We start from the raw sequence: 25,601 nt of genomic DNA, 5'->3' as shown, positions 1-25,601 counted from the left end.
TATGATAATACGCAGCCTGATAATTTGTTACGCTTCGACGCAGATACGAAATGCGGTATCAATTCTAGGAATTCAAAAACTATTTTCAGGTCAATAAGCGTGAATATTGTGTTAAAACGCTCATGGCAGCACTAACCAGGGGATCAATATTTTGAGTGTGTTGACAATGCTGAGCCCTACTTGAGTCTGATAAATAGCCAACTTCCCCTAATATTGCTTAAAGGGCAATATTGTACATTGTTTCCAATAGTTGCATAGTATTTCATATGCCTGCATGATTTTGGTTTGGTTTGTAAGGTGTAAGGTCCCAAAGCAACCAAGGCTATGATAAACGCCGCACTGGAGGAATTCGGAAATTTTGAACATTTGGGGTTCTTTAATGAGCACAGCACACAAGCGCCTTACTTCTGGCCGAAATCGAAAAGCGGCCGCCGAGGCCGGAATTCTATCCCGTATCCTTGGTTACAGTAGTAGAACGCCGTAACCACTGCGCCACCCCGCGGGGCACAAGAGTTTGGCGTATGTGTAGGTCCCTTGGGTATATTGATTTAGGCATAACGAAACAAATTTATGATCTAATGATCTGCAGGGTGTTCTGTGAAGGAACCTTCAACTAACAGTCTATCAAAGACGTAAATTGGTCTCCAAAAATTATTGTTTCCACAGTAAGCACCGAAGCTCAGCGGAAAGTAAAGGCTTTGCCTCTCGCTTGACTCATTTTGATTTTTAAGGACGTCAATTTAAATTGAGGCGTAGACGATGACTTATTAACAAAACCATATCTCGGTCCGCTTTAAACTTGCAGCGGTATCTACATCTTCAAATCTGGTACCAGGTCTTGCTGCCAATTGGCGCGTTTGAATGATTGCCTAAATTTACACTTTCTATTCCTGGCAAGGCTGTGTGTAGAGCATTAATTCAAAACTGCTCTAATATTCAGGCACCTGTAACTTAAAGAACCGCGGTAACTCTGCAGTGAATTATGCATGTAAGAAGGATGAATTATGCATGTAAGAAGGATGAATTATGCATGTAAGAAGGAATAAAAAAAATAGCTGCCAGAGCACTAGTTCGTGATATCTGGCGTGACAATCAGAAAATATCCTAACAGTTTACATTTGTACCAGTCAGCGTCTGTCAACTCCTCAGCCCCATTTGGACCCTCGAAAGTATATAACTAAAAAGTTTGATACACTAATCATAAACAAATTCCGAAGGAAGGTTTGTGGTTCTTCCATTCGGTACACCACACTCACGAGGCAAGAGGTTCGATTCCTTTTGCCACCGGATAGCTGCTGGTTATCCAAAAGGCGTATTTCTTCCGGCCTAATTATTGCCTTACTTGGGGTTAAATTCTCATGAAATCTCTGGTTTGTTTTGATTTATGATGTTTAATGTCCCAAAGAGACGCAGGCTCTGAGAGACGGCGATGTGGAGGGTTACAGAAATTTTCCAACCTGTGGTTCCTTAATGCCCATTGACATCACGCTGTATAAGAATGCCTTTCCTTCACCTCCGTCTAAAAGCTGCCGGCAGTCAAGCGGCCTAACCATAGCGACATTGTGGAAGGGCATTTAGGAACAAAACCATTGCACTGATGCGTAATGGATTTGTTCCATTGTAAGTCACTACCAAATATAGCTCGTATGGCAAAATGCGCATGTGTCGCCCTCTTTAAACCGTAGTGATGGTCGTCTAGTAGAGCATTAGCCTCACATTACGGAGGCACCAGGTTCCGTTTTTAGCACAGCCGATTACCCGGCATTTTCCCCTTTGGTAGAATATACGCTGTATGATAATAGCCTCTTCTGTGAATTCTTGGGATAAGGGTCCTGGGCGTAACCGCTGCACTGACGGGTCCTTGATGCGTTCTTTCATCTATACTTCGAGCGGGAAAAGTTTACGTATAGCCCTTTTGAAACTAATGTGTGCCCTTGTATTTTCGATAAAGGAACAAAAATGTGGTGGCCATTCGGTGAAGCACACGCTTGTATTTGGGAGGTATCGCGTTCGGTTGCTGGTGCCGCCGGAGATTTAGCAGCCTTGCAATTGCTACAACATTTCCAGCAGCCTGTTGGAATTCCTTTATGGGGGGAAACGCTTGGGAACGGCTTCAGTACAAACCAACAACTTCTAGTTTTTGGAAACAATTCAAGCTGATTATTCTCTTTCAGGTTTTTGCTGGTTGTGAATAGGAGTCATAAAACATGCTCAATATCGACTACTAACGCATTAGTTAGCGATAATAAATGCAATAGCTTTCATCGTTCGAAAATGTTATGGAACATTCAACGCTAATGTCCAGACACCAAAAAAAGGCGAATAGCTAGAGACGATGCTTAGCTTTCTTATTATTACCTTCATTATTTATTACCTACTGTGATTTATGCCTGAAAACTAGCAACTAGTGCAGGTGCATGCTGGGTATCCTGAAGTAAACTTCTGTGTTCGTAATCGCAGGTCAAGTGCTGTAATCCCGGTTGCACAGCCCGTGCAGCTGTGGGCAGCTGCGCCACACATGCCTGCCTGTGCGAGTTTGGCGAGCTGGTTTACCCGCGCAACGCAGCCGACACCGAAATCAACCCTCGGGGCCTGATCATGTGTGAAACGGAATGCGAGCTCATGTTCACATCCGAGCATCTCAGCCACAGTTGCGTAGAAGAGCTCAGGCACAAGCTGGATGGTAAGTGGAACTCTTCATCTTGCATTGACGACATTTTGGCCATTCAAGCCTTTATTTTTTCCTTTGGGAACTTCTGGAAACGAAGAAATGAAATCAGTCACGAAGGTGAAAAAGATATTACTTTTAGGACCCAATAATATTTCTTCACTGAAAGCATGAAAAGAAATGTTTTGAAGTTCTTAATGCTTTCTTTGACTGTGGTGAATGACATTTCAATTTTGCATATCCTAACTATGTAGCTTAGTGCATTTCTTTCTTTGCGCTGTAATATGTGACAAGATAAAATTTTATTGCTTTGCGTAAGCATGATAAATTTGATCAGTCTTTCGCTGCAGTTGACAAATAGGCGGATACCCCTTTCATGTTTTAACATTTTTTTGTAATAAATTTTAGCTCGCATTATTCCTGGAATGAGTGTTAATGGTTCCATTTATAAGGGTAACAAACTGACCCTAAGGGTTACAAACTGGATTCCAAGGAAAGCGTAGCAGGGGGCGGCAGAAAGATAGGTATACGGATGAGGTGATGATGTTCGCAGGGGTGAAGTGGATGCAACTTGCACAGGACTGGTTTAATTGGCGGAATAAAAGAGAGGCCATCGCTCTGCAGTTGGTATAGTTTGGCTGATTACAATTACGGTGATTATGATGAGTATTGATACTTTCGGAAAAGATATACACGGTAGAATTAACTACCTCTCCAGCTCTCTTCGAAAAATATGCTTTCATTGTTTCAATAAGTTTTGATCAATTCCATTGTTCAGAATATATTGAAAAAAGTTCATTTTGGTTTCTGTTTTGTGTTTTGTATCGCATCGTACTACACACTTTTTGTTCTGCAGAAAAATGCTACGGGTTACAGCAAATTCCTGCTATGATGCTGAACTGGTGCCATGTGGATAAAATATAAAATAGTTCCTGTCCTTAAGCTGTTCGAGTACAGCTTTGCTTACTTTTATAAAAAGCATACAGCACGAAATGACCTATATTTGTCCCGCATTGTACAGCTGCTTCCACACAACATGCCCTATAATACAAGAAACCCTGAAATGTTGGAGGTACATAGGAGTAAAACAACCTATGGTTTTTGTATGTTGAGATATATACTGTCAAAATCTTTCAATGCTTTCCTTTATAGCAACATAAACCAAATGACTTTTTCTTCCCTCCAAGAAATGTTCATTGATTAGGTTGTATTGACAAAAACCTCGTATGTAGGCCAATCATGTTATTACTTTTTCCTTGTCGTATATTTTTTCCTGTCGTTCATAGCACTGTCTTCTTCTGTAACACGTTAATTGCTGGTTTTATATCGCACAAATTGACGCTGCTGTTCATCGTCGACTTTACAGGTGGCGAAGCCCATTAAGCGGCCTTGGCGAATTGTTTTTTTCGTCACCCACACTTTTTGAACAAAAAAAGCGGATTATACATTCATTCCTTCATTCAATCATTCATTCATATGCTTAACCTAAGACTCGCTACATTGTAACAGCTTTCTACCGAATTAAATCTTCCGTTATAATGCGACAAATGTTGTAGAAATATTTCGTAACACTTCACCCCCTTTTGCTCTCTAGTCGCAAACTGGACCCCACTGTCCCAAGTGACTCTGGACGATTGTGACCCGAAGCCAGACGACGACCTAATTTGCGCCATCTTCCAATCGATGCTGCGCGAGCCGGTGGAGTGGCGCTGCTGGCACGTCTTCTTCCCTCTGTGCATCACACAATCGGTGCGCACGGACAACAGCTGCCCCGTGTGCCACATTCGGGACATCAGCTTCTTCCTTCCCCTTTTTTACATCCTCCAAAACTTGCTCAGCAAGCTGAAGGTAACCGCAAATTATGCTGCTAATACTAGAGAAGCGCATTTACCTTATGTATCCCAGCTCTAACAACATAGACAAAGCAGGAAAAATGCGCGCATTGAAGAGAAAGTCCATAGTCTTTATTCTTGCGCATGCATTTTTACATTTTCGTGAGGAGCAAACATTCTACTATAAATAAATCGTTACATGTTACATTAATGGTAGCCGGGACTAAGCCAGCCAGACATGAAATAATTTTTGATCACTCTTAACCTTACCAAACCTTACATTACCAAACTGCATGCCATTTTTTTAACCTGCAATTTGTCTTCCCGTTTTTGTGAAGCAATGCAATCAACAGCTACGTTTTCTCCTTCCTTTGGTCGTGCGCCTGAACACAACTAGGAAATGATTACTTCAAGGAGCCCATGAAATACATATGAATATAAAAATATTCAGATCGCTCCCAGTTTCTGAGAAAGTCTCCTGTGCAGAAGTGAATCTTACTCACCTGAACGAAATTTCAGTTCCCAATGGTGGGGAGAGAATTTAAATTGAGGCTGCAATACTGAAATGCTACACTTCGGCCTCAGATGCTGTTTGGACTAATATGAATCAAATCGGGTCAAGTGAATTTCTGATGTCAACGCAAACAACGCAATAATGAGAATTGCGTTAAGATTTAGAGCAAACTCGGATAGAGGGCCATCATCGAAAGTAAACAGTATGCTCGTAAATGAGCACGCAGAAATCCCTCTAAAACATTACTTTCCAACATTGTAGAACACCCGGTATGCGTTTCTTTGTGACTTATTGCTCCTCTTGAGGACATGCTTGTATCCACAATGAGCCATTTTGCTGTCCACCCTTAGAAACGCTTGAATTGGAGTAATTCGGTTTGTTTATTTTAAGATTGTATGTTCACCTGGTTCGCACGTGCCAGCTTATATATATATATATATATATATATATATATATATATATATATATATATATATATATATATATATATATATATATATATATAATCTGCCTACACCAAACATATATGTTTGGTGTTGTTAGATCCAATCATTTTGGTCAATACTACAATCCATCATGTTTGTAAGGGAAAAACAAGGAATATCTAACATCAGAGTTTATTCAAGCTTGGCTCTATGTAAGCGTCATGTGCAGTGGTGTCCTGCCGAAATACGATGATACGGAACGGGCTGATTCGTTGTGCTTCGATGATTGTGAAAAGTTATATCAATGCCACGATGTAAACACTATTTTGAGATTAGAACCGTAAAAGAGATTTAATACTAACGCCGGATTAACAATGGATCACTGCTTTGAGTGTGGCAACTTACCCTAATATTGACCAAATGGTTGTGTGTTAGTGTACAATGTTTCCAATAGTGCCATATTATTCCATATATCTGCATATTTTTGAATAAGATGCATTTCCCTCGAGTATATAGGCTTTAGGCCTAATGAAACACTTTTCTGATGCCGCCTGGCAGAGGGAGAACCTGATCTATTCTGTGCGCCGCCAGTTATCCCCAACAGTTTTACAATCGGTACAACATCTCCAGTTCTTATAATCGGCTCTTCTGGATGTGCTTCGGAAAAGTTTCGTGAAGAAACCCACACCCTGACAGATTACTGACGCGTTCTGTTGTCAACCTCGAGCGGAAAAAGACCCCATTCAGCCCTTTTTTCAACTGATATGTTGCCCTTGTATCGGCAAAAAATGAACGAAAACGTGGTTGCCTCTTGGTGGAGCATATTCGGTTCCTGGGGCTGCCAGGGATTCAACAGACTTCCAATGGTAGCAAGATTGCCAGCAGGCTGTTGCAAGGCCTTTGCGGGGTAAAGTGATTTGAAACTATACAGTACAAACCAGCAACTTTGAGGTTTTTTTCTGCTATTTCGAGATCATTATTCTCTCGTTTTTGCTTGTTGTGAATAGCAACATTAAAGACGTGTTGAATAAAATTACAACGGACTTTAGCGACTAAAGTAATGAAAGGTGGATGCCTAAGTGCCGCATTCTGCTATGCAACTGGCACTAATTAGTGATTAAATATGTCATTATCCAGTTAAGCAGTCGATACGTCAGTAATGATATCATCAACCAATCATTATTAATTGATCTTGCAGTAATTAGTGAATCACTTCATTAGCCATCAAGTAGGGGTAAAGAATTATTTTGTCTGAGATTAGTAATTTATCATTGCCATATAGACATATAAGGCATGCATTCGCGCACACTGTGGTGGTGTTCTGTGATTGGTTGATACCTCTATTTCGTCATGCCGCTTTGGCCAATCAGAGCCGCCACAAAAGCGGGACACATTTCATCCGACAGCATGAGCAATTAATATCAACTACTAAGTCATCAATAAGCTGGACTAAATGCAGTAGCTTGCATGGAACGAAAATGTTTTGAAACTTTGTGCTGCTCTCGACACACCAAAGAAAGGCAAAGAGCTAGAGATGGCGCTTAGCTTTTCTAATTGGTTCTTCAATATTGAATACCTACTCTGCCGTAAGCTTTAAAGCTTTGCAACTAGTACAGATGGACGCTGCGTGCCCTGAATTGACCGTATGTTTCGGTAATCGCAGGTCAAATGCCGCAACGCCAGTGTCACTACCCGTGTAGCTGAAGGCAGCTACGCCTGCTCTGCCATGTTGTGCGAGTTCCGCAATATGGGCTCTCTTATCGAGGCCCATCAGCAAAGGAGCCCGCTCAAGGCAGCAGATACTGAAGTCAATCGTTGGGGCCTGGTCGCGTGTGAAAACGGCTGCGGGCTGATGTCTATGGCACAGCGTCTCGTCACCCACAGTTGCCTGCAGAAGCTCAGGCGCAAGCTTAATGGTGAATGGAACTCTTCCCCTAGCATTGATGACTTTTTTGGTCATTCAAGCATTTATTTTGTATTCGGGCAGTTTTAAAAACGATGAAATGAAGTTGGTTGTGAAGGTAAAAAAGATTTGAACTTTAAGAACCAATATTAATTTTTTCTGTGAGAGCATGCAAAGCAATTGTTTGATGGCCCATGTGCATTCCTAGACTGTAGTGAATGAAATACCGACATGTATTTTCCCTAACTATCTGGGTGAATGTATTTCATTCTTTGCATTGCAATATCTGACCACATAAAGTTTTGTTGCTCTCCGTAACTTTGGTAAAGAATATTACTGTCATTTCCCAACCTTAAAAATTGCTCGTACTTGATAATATTGAAATAACCAATTTCCTGCTGTCCTCAGGAAGGCTTCATGGGTCATGAAATGTAATTCAATTCAAAGTTTTTCAACATCATGAAAAAGTTCGGTGCGCCTTCGAAAAGCCATTGAAAAGGCTTGACATAGTTTGACAAGATGTACATATAGTTGACCGCGCTATGCACAAATAATTCATCACAAAATATATGCGATAACAGTGAAGCAATCATACTAAAATTAAAATTCATATACCAACAATAAAATGCGTCTGTTTAAAAGAAGCGTTCTCTCGCAATGATGGTTTGCGCTCACCATTGCCGACATATTGGCGGTGTTGACCGCAGCAAGCTCTCTATCTCGATTACGAGAAAGGCAGGGAATCAGCGCGTGTGCTTAGGCGCCAAAAGATGCGTCATGATTGCAACCTCTGTCAAAGCTAAATCTCGTGTATGGGCAAAGTGCACTGTTCGTTGACTTCTCGCTTAAAGAACGTATTTTTGCGCATTTTCAGTCGCGTAACCTTGCAGCACACGCTGTCGCAGCACAGCTAGAGTGTATTCTTCATTCACGCAATACCTTCAGCTCATGGCGTTGGTTCTGCAATGGTGAAGCAGTGAATGAAGAGAGCCTCTGCCCTTCTGGACACCTTCTATGTGCTTGGAGCTGGAAGGCTTAATTAAAATTTTGACATAGATAGGTGCTATGTGGGATCCAGCATAGCCGAATATGAGGCGAGAACAAACATAAACTACTGACGTTTTAAACTAGCCAGAAGTTTTTGTTTGTACTTCTGCCCCCTCGTTAGTTTTCTCTTTCTTGCTTTATTCAATTCTTTGCGTGTCGTCGGTCTCAAATTATTTATTTCTTTTTCATGAACATATAAAACACACTTTGAAACCTCAAACGTTTATAGAGTCACATACATGGAGAGGAACGTCCGATGAGGCACTGCTGTTACTTTTCCATATTCTCTAATTTGTTCTGGGGCATTTTCCACTATGTATATATTCTTTAGTGCTAGGTCATACCGCTATGTGAAATCACTAGAAATGTTGCGCAGTGAAGTTTGTAAACAAATAAAAAGTGATTCACGATTGAAGTCTATGAGAAGACTCTTTTTTTTCCAACGCTGCATTTAGGAATAAGCTTTATGTGGGCCATACCATGCTCGATTTATATCAATACAATGGCATGTATAGGTTGCTTCAGGAGAGATTATGTTTACTGAAATGAACGGGGGAAGTTTGGAGCATCGTTTTTGCGTTTGCGTCAATCTGCCAAATATATAAGCTGCAGAGCAATGCACTTGGCTGCCAAGAGCACTGATTTTTGTCTCCGTACCTTCAATTCGAACTAGAACAACCGGTCCATATATATAAAGTACTCGTGATAGAACACGAAATATAGGATTCTTCTATCCAAGAAAATATTTCTTCAATAATATAAATGTGCAATTCTGATCCCGCAGCCGTAGTTAGCACTCTCAGGCTTACCCTGCAGAACGAATTCTATTTTTTTTCGCTCAGCTGCTCATTTTTCTCTCATCGAAATCACAACTTTTGCTCTTCCCACTTCACTTTGGTGTTCCTTCTTCTTACTAGCTAGAGCTAATCCTCGCAGAATTTTTCTACATTGTTATTCCCTTGGTAGTTGTAGTGATGTACAGCTAGCCTACAAAATATTGGGGGTTTAGGCGAAAGTTCTACCAGAACCGCTACAAAGGCTGCACTCGGTTTCATGGTCGGAATTAGGGGTATGCATATTTTTTCTCTATAAGTAACCCCCCCCCCCCCCTGCAACCCATATCCCATTTATTCTCTCTTTTCTTTACGTGCTCCTTGCATATTTCAGTTGTATACATGGGTGTTGGCTCGAACCACCTGTACGAGCCTGAGCGCTTCGACAGCCACTCGGGTGACGTCCGCTTCCAAGGGTTCTCACCACCAAAAACTTCAACACCGCTCAACATTGCGTCAAAGAACCAGAACAGCGGCGGCAGCCTTCGTCTTCCGAAGAGGAAGGGGAAATTTGATGACTGTCAACCTGCGCGTTTGAGCAAGCAGAGTCAGAAAGAAATCTCGGGTGTGAAGACAGGCAGTGTATTTGGAGATTTCGAAGCGTCCGTAAAAAACAATAACAACAATGACGGTGACCGGGCGCCCCTATCTGGCTACTCAGCCTCTCAGGATCCGGAAAGTTTGCTGGACTCGCTGTCGTTGGAGGGTGGCGGTGAGGCCTCGACACCATGGGCGGCGAATGACACCGTTTCCCTTCTCGCCAATTTCAGCATTGGTTCGTTGTGCGAGCAAAACCGTCGCACAGAGGAGCTAATCTCTTCTCGTGCCGACAACCAAGGTGAAGAGACGGATGACTTCTCCCTGGGCGGTGGAATGGTTTCTGACTCCGCTCTGCTGCGGCTTCGTAGTTCCCACTCTGGACAATTCTCTGCAGACAGTGGGAAGTTGGACCGAAGCATCTTTGAGCGGGCACAGGCACCGCTTGATGTTCCCTGCGAAGCATTTGAGACGATTTTCAAGTTGGAGACCGTCCTCCATGACACAAAACCACTGAAGCAAGATCATGCATATATACCGAGGTAGAATCCGAAGTTGCCCACAGAGTAGTACAGCTCACTCTATAAAAACGTATTCCGATGCCCTATGCTCCCGGGCAACATTTTCTACCTATAAAACTTAAGCTATACTCGAAATGCATCGGCTCACTGCACAGCAAGTTATAGTTCCTTCGTAAATTTCTCGGATAGAGCAGTACAGTATCACAACAATACGGAGTTATTCATGTTATTAATAAATCACGATTGTACTATAAAACATGAGTGCACAACGTCACACTGTCATTTCAAATCAGTACTGTACGCTGAACAAACGGCCGGGAGAGCTGCGCCATCTCATCTCTCGGCAAAATCCCGGAGTGTAGGTCGGTTGCTACTGCTGAGCCTACCCGCCCTTTTCTGTTCCCTCTCGCAATCCGCTGTTTTCGGCAGTATGCGCAATACGCTATATCCGTTAATCGCGAATTTACGTTCACGTAAGCTTTATTTCATTGAACGCTATTTGTGCGTAGTTCAACGAAGGTTGAATTGAAACCAAAACCGTGACTGAATCAAGATATGCCAGAACTACATGGTGTAGTAACGCCGGGATGGAAGCTTCGCCCCTGTAGCCTTGACTGCATAGCCAGACAAAGATGTTCCGGAAGTATAGAGCCCCTAGTTTGAAGTGGTAGTAGATGGTTGCCATTCCTGGTGAAAAAACATATGAGCCAAGCTTAATTCGCTCATGTTGAAATCGCACCGTGCTTCAAAGACACGGAAAAGGGAAGGTATATCTCATTTTCATGTAGGCAGTAAAGAAAAAGCTTCCTGCCCCGCAGGCCTCATAAGTGAAAGACTTAGGATGCTACAAAATTTCTACTGAGTCCTTCGCTCACAGAAAATTTTATGAAAATTCACTAATTTATGTATAGGCAGTATTCATTACTATTACTAACCTGAGCAATGTCAAGTGCGCATGTCCGTCCAAATTAAGCGATATAATGTGAAGATAGCAATGAGCATTTCTCTGGGACAACATTGGGGCCGCAAAAACATCCCTTGAAAGTTCTAGAGCACAAAAGGCATCAGCAAACTTAACATGAACCAAGCTCTAATGGCGACACTCACGCCAACTTTCGCTATCTGGCCCGAGCTCAGTTGAGAGATTGCCTGAATGAACGGGTCTCTGGCTTGAAGCCTAGCACCTTTGTCGTGTTTGGGCTAAATTTCACGTACTGAATCACCTCTATCAGCCGCAATCTTCACTATCTGCTGATATGTACTTTATTCTGACTTCAATCGATATTGGGATTTAAACTCGTATTATCCAAATTGAAGTGAATGTAGATGCGATGGTAGTTTTAAAGAGAATAAGGAAGTTAGATTACTGCAACAAGCATGGCGTAGGGTATACGGAAAGGGCAACTCGCAGGGATACGCTATTAGCTGCAAGGAACCCCTGAGGCTCCTGGCATCTCATAGCTGAAGGTTAATTTGGGAGGCTAAAAACTATACCTCATTGGGCTGGTAGTTATGAAGTGTTAATTCATGGGAATACAATTGTTTATTAGGGTGCAGTAAAAAGTTCCTGCGTATGCCTTATCTGTATTAAGGATGGTTTCGGCGCAGTTGTGTGTGCAGAGACCATAATGAAAGAGGAATGCCTTCAATGAAAACTCGGCGCTACCACGGATGTCATGGAAGAGACTGGCCCCAATGCAGAGTCTACAATTCTTTTAGGGAAATCCAAAAATACCCTAACTGAAGCGGTAATATGAAGAGGCAACCGAAGGACTAATATTTTCCTCTTTGACTATTGGCTGATTCGTTTAAATGTTGTAACGCAATGATGAGGCTCATCATTGAAGGCATTGATGATTTGCCCGTTCTAGCGCAGTTTTTATATATTTTCACAATTTCAATCTCGGTTGCTGTATGGATGCCTACAAAACCCGCACGGCATTTGGCATCCCACTGAGGACAATCGGTGCGCCCGCTTCGGACGTTTGGACCTCGCTCTCTCGTCCGTTTTTTCCGCCCGAAGTCGCCCCTTGGGCGTCTGACGGAGCATCTGATGCAATATTGCAGAACATGGAGAGTTATTACGTCGGACGTCCGAGCACAAATGTATGGACAATTCTCGGACATATCACATTAGCATGCACACGCAGCCCATCACTCGTGGTTTAACATGCATTGGATTGTAGAATGGTGACAGCACAGTGTTTTTAATAAAAGAACTTGTCGTAAGGAAGATGAAATTAAAAGCTAATAACTAGTAGCAGTTCCGCCGAAAGCATTGTGAAAATGCATGCGGTTTTAAAGAGAGCTGTGTTCTGACTGTTGCAATGTGCAACACAAAACGCGAACCGCAATACGCTTCTATAGGTTAAACCGGTCGCATATCCACAATGAAAATTCTTACAGATAGCACCTAGCTCTTTAATACATTTAAAACCAGTATTATAGTTTACATTCTTGACATGACCAAAATATAATTCGACATAGTTGTCTATTGCACTGGCGGACGCCAACCCGGATGACGAGGCTCCTTATGGGCCGCCGCGGCTGCGAAGCCGCAGTCGACATGGATTTTGATTGAATTGCGGTTAATCAGGCAAGCACATAATGTAATCTGGTATTACAAACGAGACACTGTTGTAAGCTATCCGTGTGCCCAATTACGGCGCGAATAAGTGAGCGGTTTAACCGAAAGAAGAATATTACGGTTCGTGTTTAGCACTGCAACACTCTATGAAGTATCAAATAAACCAAGCTGAAAACAACAACTTGCACTGGTAACTATTAGACAGAAGAAAACTCACTTAACTCTCACAGGAGCATTAAAAGTTGTTTACTTACCACGGCACTGTTAGATGTGCCGGATTTTGAATCTCGCATCCCGACGTGCGACTCTGAAATGGGATTATGCGCACTCATGCTGTGCGGCTATGGCTGGCGTAGGATTGGCCGAGACTTTGGCCGAGCTGATATTGCCCGCGAATAACTTATATGACTCATCATGGGAGTAACGAGCGACAAATGCGCCGGAGACCTTAAGCTTTCGTAACACAAGCTCGGCAGCATGGGTGCCCCGCAGGGTGCGGTCATCTCGCCGTTGCTCTTCAACCTCGTTATGATCGGGGTAGCGAGGGCAATAGAGAGAACCGGCGTCCGGCATACGATGTACGTCGACGACATTATCCTGTGGCGACCGGCGGCACCCGCCGGTCGCCTTCTCCACTTCCACTTCTGGTTCTCCACTTCTGGTTCTTCCGTTTGCTGAAGAAGGTGTTCATGATTCTAAAGTTACTGCGCTCTGCAAACTCAACTAGCACCTCCCCCTGCTATTCCAAGAACCAATGCCACAGTCACCCACTGCCTGGTTTCCTGCCTGCTTTTTCCCTACATTGGCATTGAAGTCGCCCATTAGTGCAGTATACTGCGTCTTAACTTTCGGCTTTGCCAATTCTACATCTCCATTAAAATTTTCAACTGTCTGGTCATCATGACTGTATGTAGGTGCATAAGCCTGTACAACCTTCAGTTAATACCGCTTATTAAGCTTATTTACGAGGCCTGCCACCCTCTCAAAAATTCTATAGAATTCATCTATATTACCAGCTATATACGTATTGACAAGTAAACCTGCCCCTAGTTCTCTCTTATCCGGTAAACCTCGATAACACAGTACAAGCACAGGATCATATAGCACAGGATCTAATCATATTAAAACGAGACGGTTGTAAGCTATTCGTATCTCCAATTTCAGCGCGAATAAGCGAACGGTTTAAACGAAAGAAGCATTTTACGGTTCGTGTTGAGCGTTGCAACACTCATTATAAAGTACCAAGTAAGCCATGCTCAAAATAAAACTTTCCGCTGTTGATTATATTAGCCAGAAGGAAGACAACTTAACTCTTACGGGTAATTCCGTTCTCCCAACGGTAGGATCATCTGAGCAGCGTACCTGGCAACCGATAGCAAAAATACTGTAAAAATGAATAGGAGCGATTCAAAGGCTGCCCACTCGTTAGTGGCGCAATGGATTAACACTACAAACCCATGTACTTAGAGAAACATATGTTCGAATCCTGTATGTTCAACTTTTTGTGATCATTTTTAAGCTGCAACATTAAAATAAACTATCAATATCTTTTCTGGGCGGTGTTCCCATTTAGGTAGCATCATGTGATGTTTTTATATTCTTCATAGTCATAAAACCAGCCATCAACAGAGCCACGAGGTGACAGCATGACAACGGTAATGCTAACTATTTTCCCGGTACTCATTTCCTGCCTTTAGGGGATGTATGTTACCTTTAGCTTGCGTTTAGAGACACCTCTAGGTAGCAATCGCCGTTTAACCCGTGAGAAGCAACAAGGGAGGAGAAAGAAGTTGCGAGATTCTACCGTTGAGGAGATGGAATTACGCAACTCTTACAGGAGCGTTAAAAGTTGTTTACGTACCACGACACTGTTAGATGTTCCGGAATGTGGACATAAGCACTCATGCTGTGCGGCTATGGCTGGCGTAGGCTTAGCCGATTGTGGCCTACCTGCCATGGCCCGCCAGTAACTTATATTACTCAACATGGCGGTAACGACCTACAATTACATCCAAGACTTCTTGACCAAGCGCGCAGTGGAACTGCACGCCGGGCACCTTGAGCTCCCCGAACGCAAGCTCTGCAGCATGGGTGCACCGCCAGGGGCGGTCATCTCGTCGTTGCTCTTCAACCTTGTAATGATAGGTGCAGCGAGGGCAGTAGAAGGAACCGGCGACCAGCATATAATTTACGCCAACGACATTACCCTGTCGCGACCGGCGGCACCCACGCCAGCATAGAGAAACAGCTCCAAGCGGCCGTTACCGCCATCGAGGAGCACCTTTATGGCACCGGCCTAGTGTACTCGCCCGCCATATTCGAGCTGTATACGTCCTCAAACTGTTACGACCAGGACGAAAAAGCACCCCCTCGAGAGTGCGATCACATCAAAATCGTGATTGTGTCGGGGCCATGCATTTCCGAAGTTCCCAAGGTCAGGGTCCTGGGCCTGCTGCTAAAAAAGAACAGCTGCGATGATGCGACCATCAACAAGCTTATCACCAAGGCAATTGACGCCATCCGGCTCATACAGCGAGTTTCGACACCACTGGCAGACATGCGTGAACACAGTCGGGGGCGCCTCGTCCAGTCATTCGTGTTTCGTGTTCAGTCACATCGCCTCGGTTTCCGCCTACCTCAACGGGCAGGTCACCAACAGGATAGTCAAGCACATTGATCAGACGGATTTACGAGATGGCGCTGGGAGTAATGGAGACCAGGAATAACGTTCGGCTCGTGCAGCTCGGCATCCATAACACATTAGACGAAATAGCCGATAGCAGCTTACTGCGCAAAAGGAGCGCCGTTCCACCACCAAGACAGGCCGCAGTATACTGACGTCCCTGGGTTACAACCCCCTAGCTCACAGCCGGCACTCGTGTGAGATAAGCGAGGCGGCGCGGGCACACATCCAAATGGACCCCGTTCCGAAAAATATGCCCCCGAGTACAACCAAAAACGTCGGAATTCACGTGCCAAGGTCCTCGTCGAGCAACACGCCCAGACCCGCACGCCCGGTACGTGGACGCAGCGGAATACAAGCGAGAGGGATTCGTAGCAGTTGCCGCTGCGGCGGCTACAGCATCCAGACAACGGCAGCGAGCGAGCGGTAGACAGACGCCACAGACGCCGAAGAGGTTGCCATCGCTCTTGCCATCTCCAAGACCGAGTGTTGAACCATGCTCAGATACTTCCGGAGCGCAGTGCACAACTTTACCAAGGGGCTAGTATGCGCGCCGGCGGCCACCATCATAGGCAAGCTCTAGCTCCAAGACAACAGCAGCACCATCCGCATCAAGTGGTTCCCGGCGCATGCGGGCGAGTGTGCATCATCACCGAACCACAACGAGACGCTCATTCGTCGGCGCGAGCGCTTACCTTCCGCGCCCCCGAGAGTGACCTTTTCCTTGTGGTGGTTCGAAACCAAGGATCGAGTGACCAGTTATGAGGTAGATATTAAGTGTTACCACCTAGCTCGAAGGAAATTTCTTCCTCCTCACACGGCACTCACTCGGAAGGAGGCCGTCATACTGAGGCAAATACAGACCAGGTCGCTCCTCGCCCCGACAGTGCTACACGTCCTTCACCAAGACACGTACACGAGTAGTGTGTGCAGTCTATGTGAAGCTTTTCCGGAGGGCCTATGGCACATTATGAGGGACTGTGTCAGATTCCCGACCGAAGCTACTTCCAGGACATATCCGCCTGACCTTCAAAGTGCTGTGCAAAGTACAGACAAGGACAGTCAACTGTGGGCCATCCGGCTGGTCCGGGGTGTGATCGAAAAGCCCACGCCTCACGGCCCACCACAAGTGAGTCGAAATGGGGTACTTCAAATTAGGGAATAGCCACGGGTCGACGCTTGGCCACCGTCGCGACGGAATAAACCGCCCTTTGCTGGCATTTTTATTGAAGTTATACCTACCTGCCTACTGGATTACGCAGGAATAAACACCTCAGATTAAATATTCATTGCTTTACACTGAAATATATGCAACACGGTTAATACAATTATTCGTACACTGAGTCAAGACAAGACCAAAGTCATCTGAAAATGTAAACAAACATGACGGAATAGGTCGATTGTTCGGTGCGTCCGGTGGAAGCATTCGAACCTGCGCCAACTTCGATTGCTGCCGGACACGAAGCAGCAACGGGCACACTGACGTGCCAGCAATATTTTTCAACCGTAACGGATGCTCTTACAGCTGATTCGAATATAGACATCCTTTTACGCGTCGTTTAAAATCAAGGCACACTGCAGTGGTCCTAAGTTCGCGGAAACATCCGATCGAAGACAATATGAAGGGGCAATGGAGCGCAAACACACACAATTGCCATTGCACAGACAGCGCATCCCTCTGCATCCATGCCTCCAAGTCATCGTCCCGATCGTCGCACAGGGCGCTCTGCAGTCCGCTCATTTGGCAACGCGTTGTCGTCCGCCCAACGCCGGCGAAAGTTGATCGTGCCGACGCAACTGCCACATACATTTTCCCGCATACACCATCGCCACTTTCCATCACAAACAAAACAGACAACCTCGAGACACCGCGAAATACCTGCCACAATCAGCCTGAATAATTAGAGACAGAAAGTCTTAATTTTTGCATCTGTCGTGACAAACAGCTGTGACGCACATCTTTGTGAATAGAACCACCAATGACACAAATACGCCACATGGCCACCAGTCAGAAACGTCCAATAAAGGCGGGTCGGTTTGTGACAGATTCGGCACAATTTTGTGATGCAGCTGGGGTGAGAAATACTGGCGCAGGATAAGTTTTCCTATTTTCATCCAATATAGTGATTTTGTCTGATCACTGTATATTTTGTGAGAGCTTTATTGGCCACAGTCTCACAGTTTGACCGTGCATATTCGAATAAGAAGGAAAAGGAAAAAAGATGAAAAAGCAGACGAAGCAAAAGAAGAAGACAAAGCAAAGGAAGCAGAGCACCTTTTACATTTCCTTTTCTATTCCCTAGCATTTATTTTTTTTTTCCGATGTAGGTATACATCTCAAAATCTAATATTTCTGCACCCCAATTCTTGGCCGATCCCCCTGTGTGGGTATGTGCCATCACATTAGAGGAGAACAACAACAACAACAAGAAGAGGACCGATAACTCGTTAGATGGTAGAGGTGAACGACAACAGCGAGTTACTAGGACAGAAGGTTCGTTTGAACCTTGTGACAGCGATGTGCGCCGGAGTTCGACGCTGAGACGATGGTATACCACCAGATGTCTTCTATGCCCGAAGGAGAATGCTCAACGACGAGAAGAAAGCGGTGCTCATACGTCAAGTGATTCCACTACGGCATAAATAAAGCTGAAACCACCGAATAAACTACTATGTGCAAAAGCCATGTCTTTACTTTCAAGCCGAAGCTAAGCGTAGCCATGCATATTTCTCTCGCATCTCTAGGTTTAACCACAGGCTAATCCACAGCCATTCTTATTTATGAAAATTTGCAACTGGTCAATTTTTGGAGGTGCTACACTGCAAGTTAAGCGGGTACTCTTCTGAAATTCTAGGACTAAAAGGTAAATAAACACCTAATTTGGAAATGCTTAAGAGTCTGCAAACTAATTTTCTCCCTAAAATTTGTTGTTGTTTAACTCTGGTTAAACCTAGTTGAATTGCAATAGCAACGGCGGAAGCTTCTTTTGCCTGCTACATGATTCCCCTATCACACCCTATCAGTGTAAGGTGCTACATTATTGGGGACACTTAAGCTCATCCTTTATGAGTATGAGACGAGGGCGTAAGTAGCCAGTCTTCATCGTCTTCTTCTGCTCATCCTCCTCCTCGGCTGTTCAAGGTCAAGCGTAACCACCGCCGGGATCACGCGTTGTCTCGAAACCTGGCGCAGTATTGGTGTCGCCATAAAAAGTCGCCATATTGGGTGCACTTGCTTGCAGAAGGTTACTGCCACCTCGCTAACAATGTGGGGAGAGAAAAACAAGTTTTTAAACCCCTGAAAGTGGACATGTCTCAATATATTATGTTACTTCTTTTGCCTAAAAGAGACCTAACCTCGATTCTCCTGACTTAAGTTAACTTAACTTAACCTAACACCGCCTCACCTAACTGGTTGGAGGCCTGTTTACCTGGAGTTAAAGTCATGTCTTATGAACAGACTGTCTCCGCAAATTATTTTTTATTGTAAATAAATCCGTCTAGTTCACCCCGCTTCAACTCAATAAATAGCGCTAAATGCGACATTCATTTGAACAGTAACTGATATTTGTTTGCCTTCGAAAACACCTCCTAAGCATGCACCAGTAAGCAGATCTTCTCTCCCAAAAAAAGTGTTGTTTGCACCTCTGTAACTGCTCCTACTCCGCGGTTTTCGCCTGAAAGAAACGCGACATATATGGTTCAAAATTGGCTACACGGCATCTTTTGGAAAATTATGGACACGGAAGAAAGCTATACCTGTTGTGTCCTATTATTTGGCAGGTGTCAAGTAACAATTTTGAAATCCTCAAACGAATAGACTGAAATTCCACTGAACTGCACTTTTTGCGGTGGTGACCTACGCCAGCAAAATACCTAAGCAACTCCGCGGAGACTGTAGGAGTAAGCATGCTCGTCGGTTCTCCAACAATAGGAATACCCGTGGCAATCCTCCCCGGATATTTGTGGAAGCAGACGCGAGTAGCTGTAATCATTCGAGATGCATCTCGGTGCATCTTGCGCGACAAAGAATGTGGTAACGCCGCGCCTAGTGGTTTTGGGCGTCCAAACAATTGTTCGTCTCAGTTCGTGCCTCATTCTGCGCGTTAGAAGCAGTGTGATAAGGCTGCAGGCCTGCGCCTTTTGACTGCAACAAAGAAATTTAATATAGTTCACTGGAAAACAAAATAGCCTAAAGTTACGTCCCAAGAGGAACACATGATTTTAGCCGTTTTGGTCCGGGAACTAATGAATTATCGTTTATTTCGCATGATTGCTGCTGTTCGTGTAAAGAGCACCGTAATTTCGTGCGCAACCATTATGCTGCCCAGGATCACTGGCTTCTCCATGGCTCTGTATTTTTTTTAAAACCCACTTATAGACTCCTATATCTCTTCATATTAGTTCAAAACTTAGTGGATGAGCGTCTATACAGTGTGTAAGAAAGTTTAATAATGCGCAAGCATTCGTTGGTTAGGAAGGCAGGTTGCGCTTGGGCTTGATCTTTTCGGAGCGGTAATAGAGGAATCATTTGGTATATCAAAAAGAGAATGCTACCGTCGCATAGAGCGTCAATGAAAGGTGTGCAAGTGATAAAATGGTTTATTTGGGTTAATTGAGTAAACAATTAGATTCAAATAGGTGTGGAAATGGGAGCCAAGGTGGCGTCTAGCGAACATTCGGTTTCATTTCTCAGATTCCAGTCTCGCGTCTCAGTGGATTCCACGTATCTCAGTGGAATGCCCCTTGTCCTTCCTTTGAACGGATTTAGGTTTGGTTTGGTTCGTGGAGTTTAACGTCCTAAAGCAGTTTAGGCTATCGCCGGGGTGGTGCAGTGGTAAGACGCCCGACTACTGTGCCGGAGTTCCCGGGTTCGAACCCGACCGCAGCGGCTGCGTTTCGATGGAGGCGAAACGAAGTGGCGTCCGTGTGCTGTGCGATGTCAGCGCACGTTAAAGATCCCCAGGTGGTCGAAATTACTCCGAAGCCCTCCACTACGGCTCCTCTTTCTCTCTTTCCACTTTCATTCCCACCTTCATCCCTTCCCTTACGGCGCGGTTCGGGTGTCCACAAGGCAAGTGTGACAGCTACTGCGCCTTTCCCTTTCTGTGAACCAGTTCTCATTATAGGCTATGAGAAGCGGCGCAGTGGAGGATTCCGGGAATTTCGACCACCTGGGGTTCTTTAGTGTGCTTTGGCACCGCACAGCACACGGGCGCCTGGCTTTTAGCCTCAATGAAAAGCGGAATCCCGCGTCTGTGGGAATAGTAGTCGAGCGCCGTAACCACTTCGGCACCTCGGAGGTGCTTTGAACGGATCTAAGTTCACTGTTGTTCAGTAATTGGTTTACAGGAAAGGAGAGGTGCGATATCTTTCACTCACGGATTCCCACAGACACATTTCGCTGACAACGCATCAGCGCTTAGTTTTGCGCATTTCTTCAGTGCCGGTACTGCAGTGAAATCGGGAAATTTTTCAAGATGACGCACTGCTTCCACTTTGCTCGCTTGAAGGTAATGCGCGTAACCATAGTGTACCGCCATGAACGGTCCTCTTGCGGCATTCTATATCTTAACATCGAAATGGCACTGCTAATAATTACGCAGTCCGTGCTAATATACTCGGCAGTTGTAAATGAGGCACATTCTTATTCTTACCAATTTCGAATTGGATCTTATTTATTGAACTCTTCCGGATCAGGTGTGCATCAGATTCTGTCTTGAATGTAATTTAGGTGCATCGCATTTCCGTTATAAGAAAATAACTTTTTTTTTACTTTTTTATTTACAATATAATCCAGGCTCTTTGGTAGGCAAAAGCAGGAGTGGCAACAATAATATTATTACATCATATTTATACACAGCTAGAACACATTAATCATGGCAGCCAGGGGTAGAAAAATCGAACATTTGGCACTATAATCAAATGAAAAATGTCAGTGAAATCGGCAGTACAAGGGAAAACATTTTTTGTTTGTTGTTTAAAACACACACACATTTAAAGCAGCAACACAACAACAGGTTAGTTAAGGTAGTCAAGACTCAATTAGGTCAATCGAGTCGATGCTATTTGTTAGGTGAAGTGGCAGTCGGTTCCAGTCTTCTATAGTACGAGGAAAAAAGGAATATTTAAAAGCGTTTACTCTAGAATTGTATGGAGTTAATTGATGTTCGTGACGATTTCTTGTCAGACGGGTGTTTAACGGTTTCAGGTAAGGCCAGGAGTTCATTAACAATTTATTGTGTTTCAGCAAGAACAGAAGTTTGAGTCTTTGAATCTTTCTTCGTAATTCGAGTGTTGGGATGTTATGTTGCCTCGTTAGTTCTGTTGGTGAATCCACTGCACGATATTAGGAAAAAATAAAACGAACAGCTTTGCGTTGGGTCATTTCGAGTGCGTGAATGTTGAGTTTTGTGTACGGGTCCCAAACAGTGGAGGAATATTTGGGTCTTATGATTGACGAGTATGCTAACAGCTTTACATTAGGCGGAGCTTGCTTTAGTTTGTGTCGTAAAAGGGATAACTTTTTAAATGAAGATCCGCTTATGTTAGAAACATGTCGGTTCCAATTAAGTTTATTAGTTCTAGTGACTCCAAGGTATATGTATTCGCTGCCTTCAGTTAAAGGATGAGACGGAAGATTGTACTGGAATGAATGTGTGATTCGCTTATTTGTTATTTTCATGAAGACCGTTTTATCTGTGTTAAGTTTCATATCCCACTCACTGCACCATTCTTGAGTTATATTAAGCTTGTTAAGAAGTAATTGGTCACTAAGATCGTTATTCTCATGAAAAAGAATGCAATCGTCTGCAAAGAGCCGAATTTGAATCGGGTCAGCTATTGCATTGATAGTATCATTAATATAAATGAGAAACAACAGCGGCCCGAGTACTCTACCTTGTGGCACTCCTGATGTTACTGAAGTGGTTTACAGAAATGATCACCTATGCAAACAACTTGAGTTCGGTTAGTCAGATATGAAGACACCCAGCTAATTATGAAGTTTGGAAGACCGATCAGATGAAGTTTGTTAATTAGCTTACGGCGTGAAACTAGATCAAATGCTTTACAGAAATCCAAAAATATAACATCAACCTGGCCTGATTTTTTCAAAACACTTGCAAAATAATGGATAACAGAGGTAAGCTTTGTTACAGTAGAAAAACCCTTCCTAAATCCATGCTGATAAGAAGACAAGACATTATTTTCAGTTAGAAATTTAGTAATTTCGTTGGCGATAATATGTTCAACTAATTAACAGCAACTTCGAGTAATGGAAATTGGGCAATAATTAGATACCATTTGTGCGTCTCCCTTCTTAAACACCGGCACAACGCGTGCTGTTTTCCGGTCAGAAGGAAGGCTAGCAGATGATGTTGACGCATTAAAAATTATAACCAAAAACTTGGAAATGGCTTTAGAATAGCGACGAAGAAAACTGTTAGGTATGCCGTCAGATCCTGGTGATGTCTTTGTTTTGAGATTTAACAACATAGCAACCACACCAGAAGGTGATACAATGTCTGGGACAACCAAGCATGCATGAGTAACATTCTGCTCATATGTAGAATGCTCAGAAAACACACTATGAAAATGGCAATTAAATTTCTCTGCAATGTATGTTTTTTCGACGAGGACCACTCCGTCATGCATTATTCGATCAATTGATTTTTTCTTTTTACATAAAGTTTTCCGGAATTTATGTGGTGCAGATCGAATAAAATTCGGCAAGGTATGCTTGAAATAGTACTCTTTGGATTTCCCAATGGCCTTATTAAGTTCTGATTGCTTATCTTGTATAATGCTACGACAGGTGCTCCCTCGTCTTAACCGCTTAATTTTTCTAGTTAAATGCAAGATTTCTCGAGTAATACAGGGCGATTTTTTGCCAGTTTTCTTTATTTTATCTGGAATAAATGTATCAAGGCAGTACCTGCACACGTCCTTTAATGTATTCTACAAATCAGGAACGTTAGTTACATGAAAGCTTTCAATTTCGAAGTTTAGGTGATCTAGCACACTTTCATCCTGGGCGCGAGAGAAATCTTTTATAGAAATGAGTTTTGGGGGAGGTAAGCAGGAAGGTAACTGTAAGGGACAGGAAAAATAAACCATGTTGTGATCCGAAATGCCTTGTTTAATAGAGACAAAATACTGATCAAGTGACCTACTTGCAAACATGAGGTCAAGCACAGAGTGACAGGTTGCCTGGACACGAGTGGACTCTTTAACCACTTGTTGCATGTCATGGCTAAACATAATATCACACAAATACCCATACTGCACTCCTAAGCTTGGATCGGGAAAAATGCAATTCCAGTTTATTTCTGGCAGGTTGAAGTCACGCCCAAGAAGCATCTTGTCATGACGAAAATTATTCATATGGTCAGCCAAATCTTTTAGAAACTGCGGTGATGAATCAGGTGCGCGATAGACAGCAAACAATAACAAAGAAAAGCCCCAACAAAAAAGTTTCAAGGAAACGCTTTCGTGGCCATCAATTTGCTGGACAGGAAAAGCTTTGATAGTGTTTGAACGAGAACCGCCACACCCCCACCCCTTGAGAATCTGTCTCGGCGAAATACCTGATATGAGGGCGGAAACACGTCCGCGTCGTCTATATCTTCGCGTAGCCAGGTCTCGGTGATAACGACTATATGAGAATCATAACCTAAAATGATAGCTTCCGAATGGTCACTTTTATTTGAGATACTGCGGGCATTTATGTTTAATAATTTCAACGTCTTCATATTGGGTGGCGGAAGTCATGGCGTTTCTGTTGGCCTTTCCTGACTCTCAGGTAGTCTGACTCTGCAATTTGTATTTTCATCCCACTTGTAGAACACCCCATCAACTCGCAGTTTATCGTTTATTAGTGTAACTTTTCTTTTTTGATCCTTTTCAACCTTGGCGCTGTCCCACAGCAGTTTTCGAATCCTAAGCGTGTTCTTCGAGTAATCATTTTGGATGGATACTTTTGAACCCTTAAGTTTACGAGAATTTTTTCAGGATTTCTTGTTTTTCGTTATAATCTTGAAAACATACAATTACTGGCCTCTCTTCGCCGTACTTTCCAAGCCTGTGGATTCTAACAAATGAGGAGCACGCGACGCCCTGATGTTGTGTGAAGATCTCAGTGCAAAGCTTTTCTTTCAGAACAGAGTCAGTTTCGTCAGCTTCATCTTCTGTTACACCAAAAACAATTAGATTTGACCTCCTACTTCTGTCCTCGAGGTCATTAACTTTAGCTTGAAGCCAAGACACTGTTTGTTGGAGTGCTTCTATTTTTTCATTTGATCGGGTTTCCAATTCAACAAGCTTTGAGCGGAAGTCAGTTATCAGCGCTTCCATATAAGTGTGCTGAATTCGAATAGACATATATATGTACAAGATAAGAAACGCCATTTATTTTTCCCCAGATGAGGGAAGGGTCGAGCGTGCTTGTGGATAACAGGAATATCTGCCTTCGGCAACATAGGATCCGGGTTTCGCTATACGTTCAACACTCGTAGGAGGCTAGCCGTGCTTTCCCCTTCTTAAGCGGCCGTGCGTCGATTAGCAATCACAACACACTGGATAGTGCGAAGTTTGATAGCCATCACCTTACGTTGACCGGGGATACTCTCTATCCAAGGACAGAGCTGGGTCCTCTCACTCTGTCTGCGGCAGAACTACGCGTGCTTCTGTTGCTGTAAACGCGTGCAGATGATTCAGATTCGGCAGTCTAATGCGGTTGTGCCCCTAAAGGTTTTCAAATTCATTACGCCAGTGAGGCTCAATGCAAGTGTGCAAGGCGAACTACTCAAAACGTCACAACATTGCCCTTTTATTGCCGGTTTGGATAACAGTAGCGAAGTAAAATTAACACTAGCTCGTTCCGCAGAGCGAGTGCCGTTCATGACTGTGGGCCTCTTTTCTAGGACGCATTATGAAAGAGAAAGAGACACCATTCGGGGCGGAAGGCTCAAGGCGCGAGAACGGGCTCGTGCAGCGCTGCCACAGCTCGAATCGAACGATCCATTGCCAGTTCCCCGCTGGAAGCCTGCTG

This window comes from Amblyomma maculatum, chromosome 7 (assembly GCF_055883805.1).
Source record: "Amblyomma maculatum isolate TAMU_Amacu chromosome 7, ASM5588380v1, whole genome shotgun sequence".
Lineage (NCBI taxonomy): Eukaryota > Metazoa > Arthropoda > Arachnida > Ixodida > Ixodidae > Amblyomma > Amblyomma maculatum.
The sequence above is the reverse complement of the archived record's forward strand: the minus strand, read 5'-3'. Positions refer to the sequence as shown.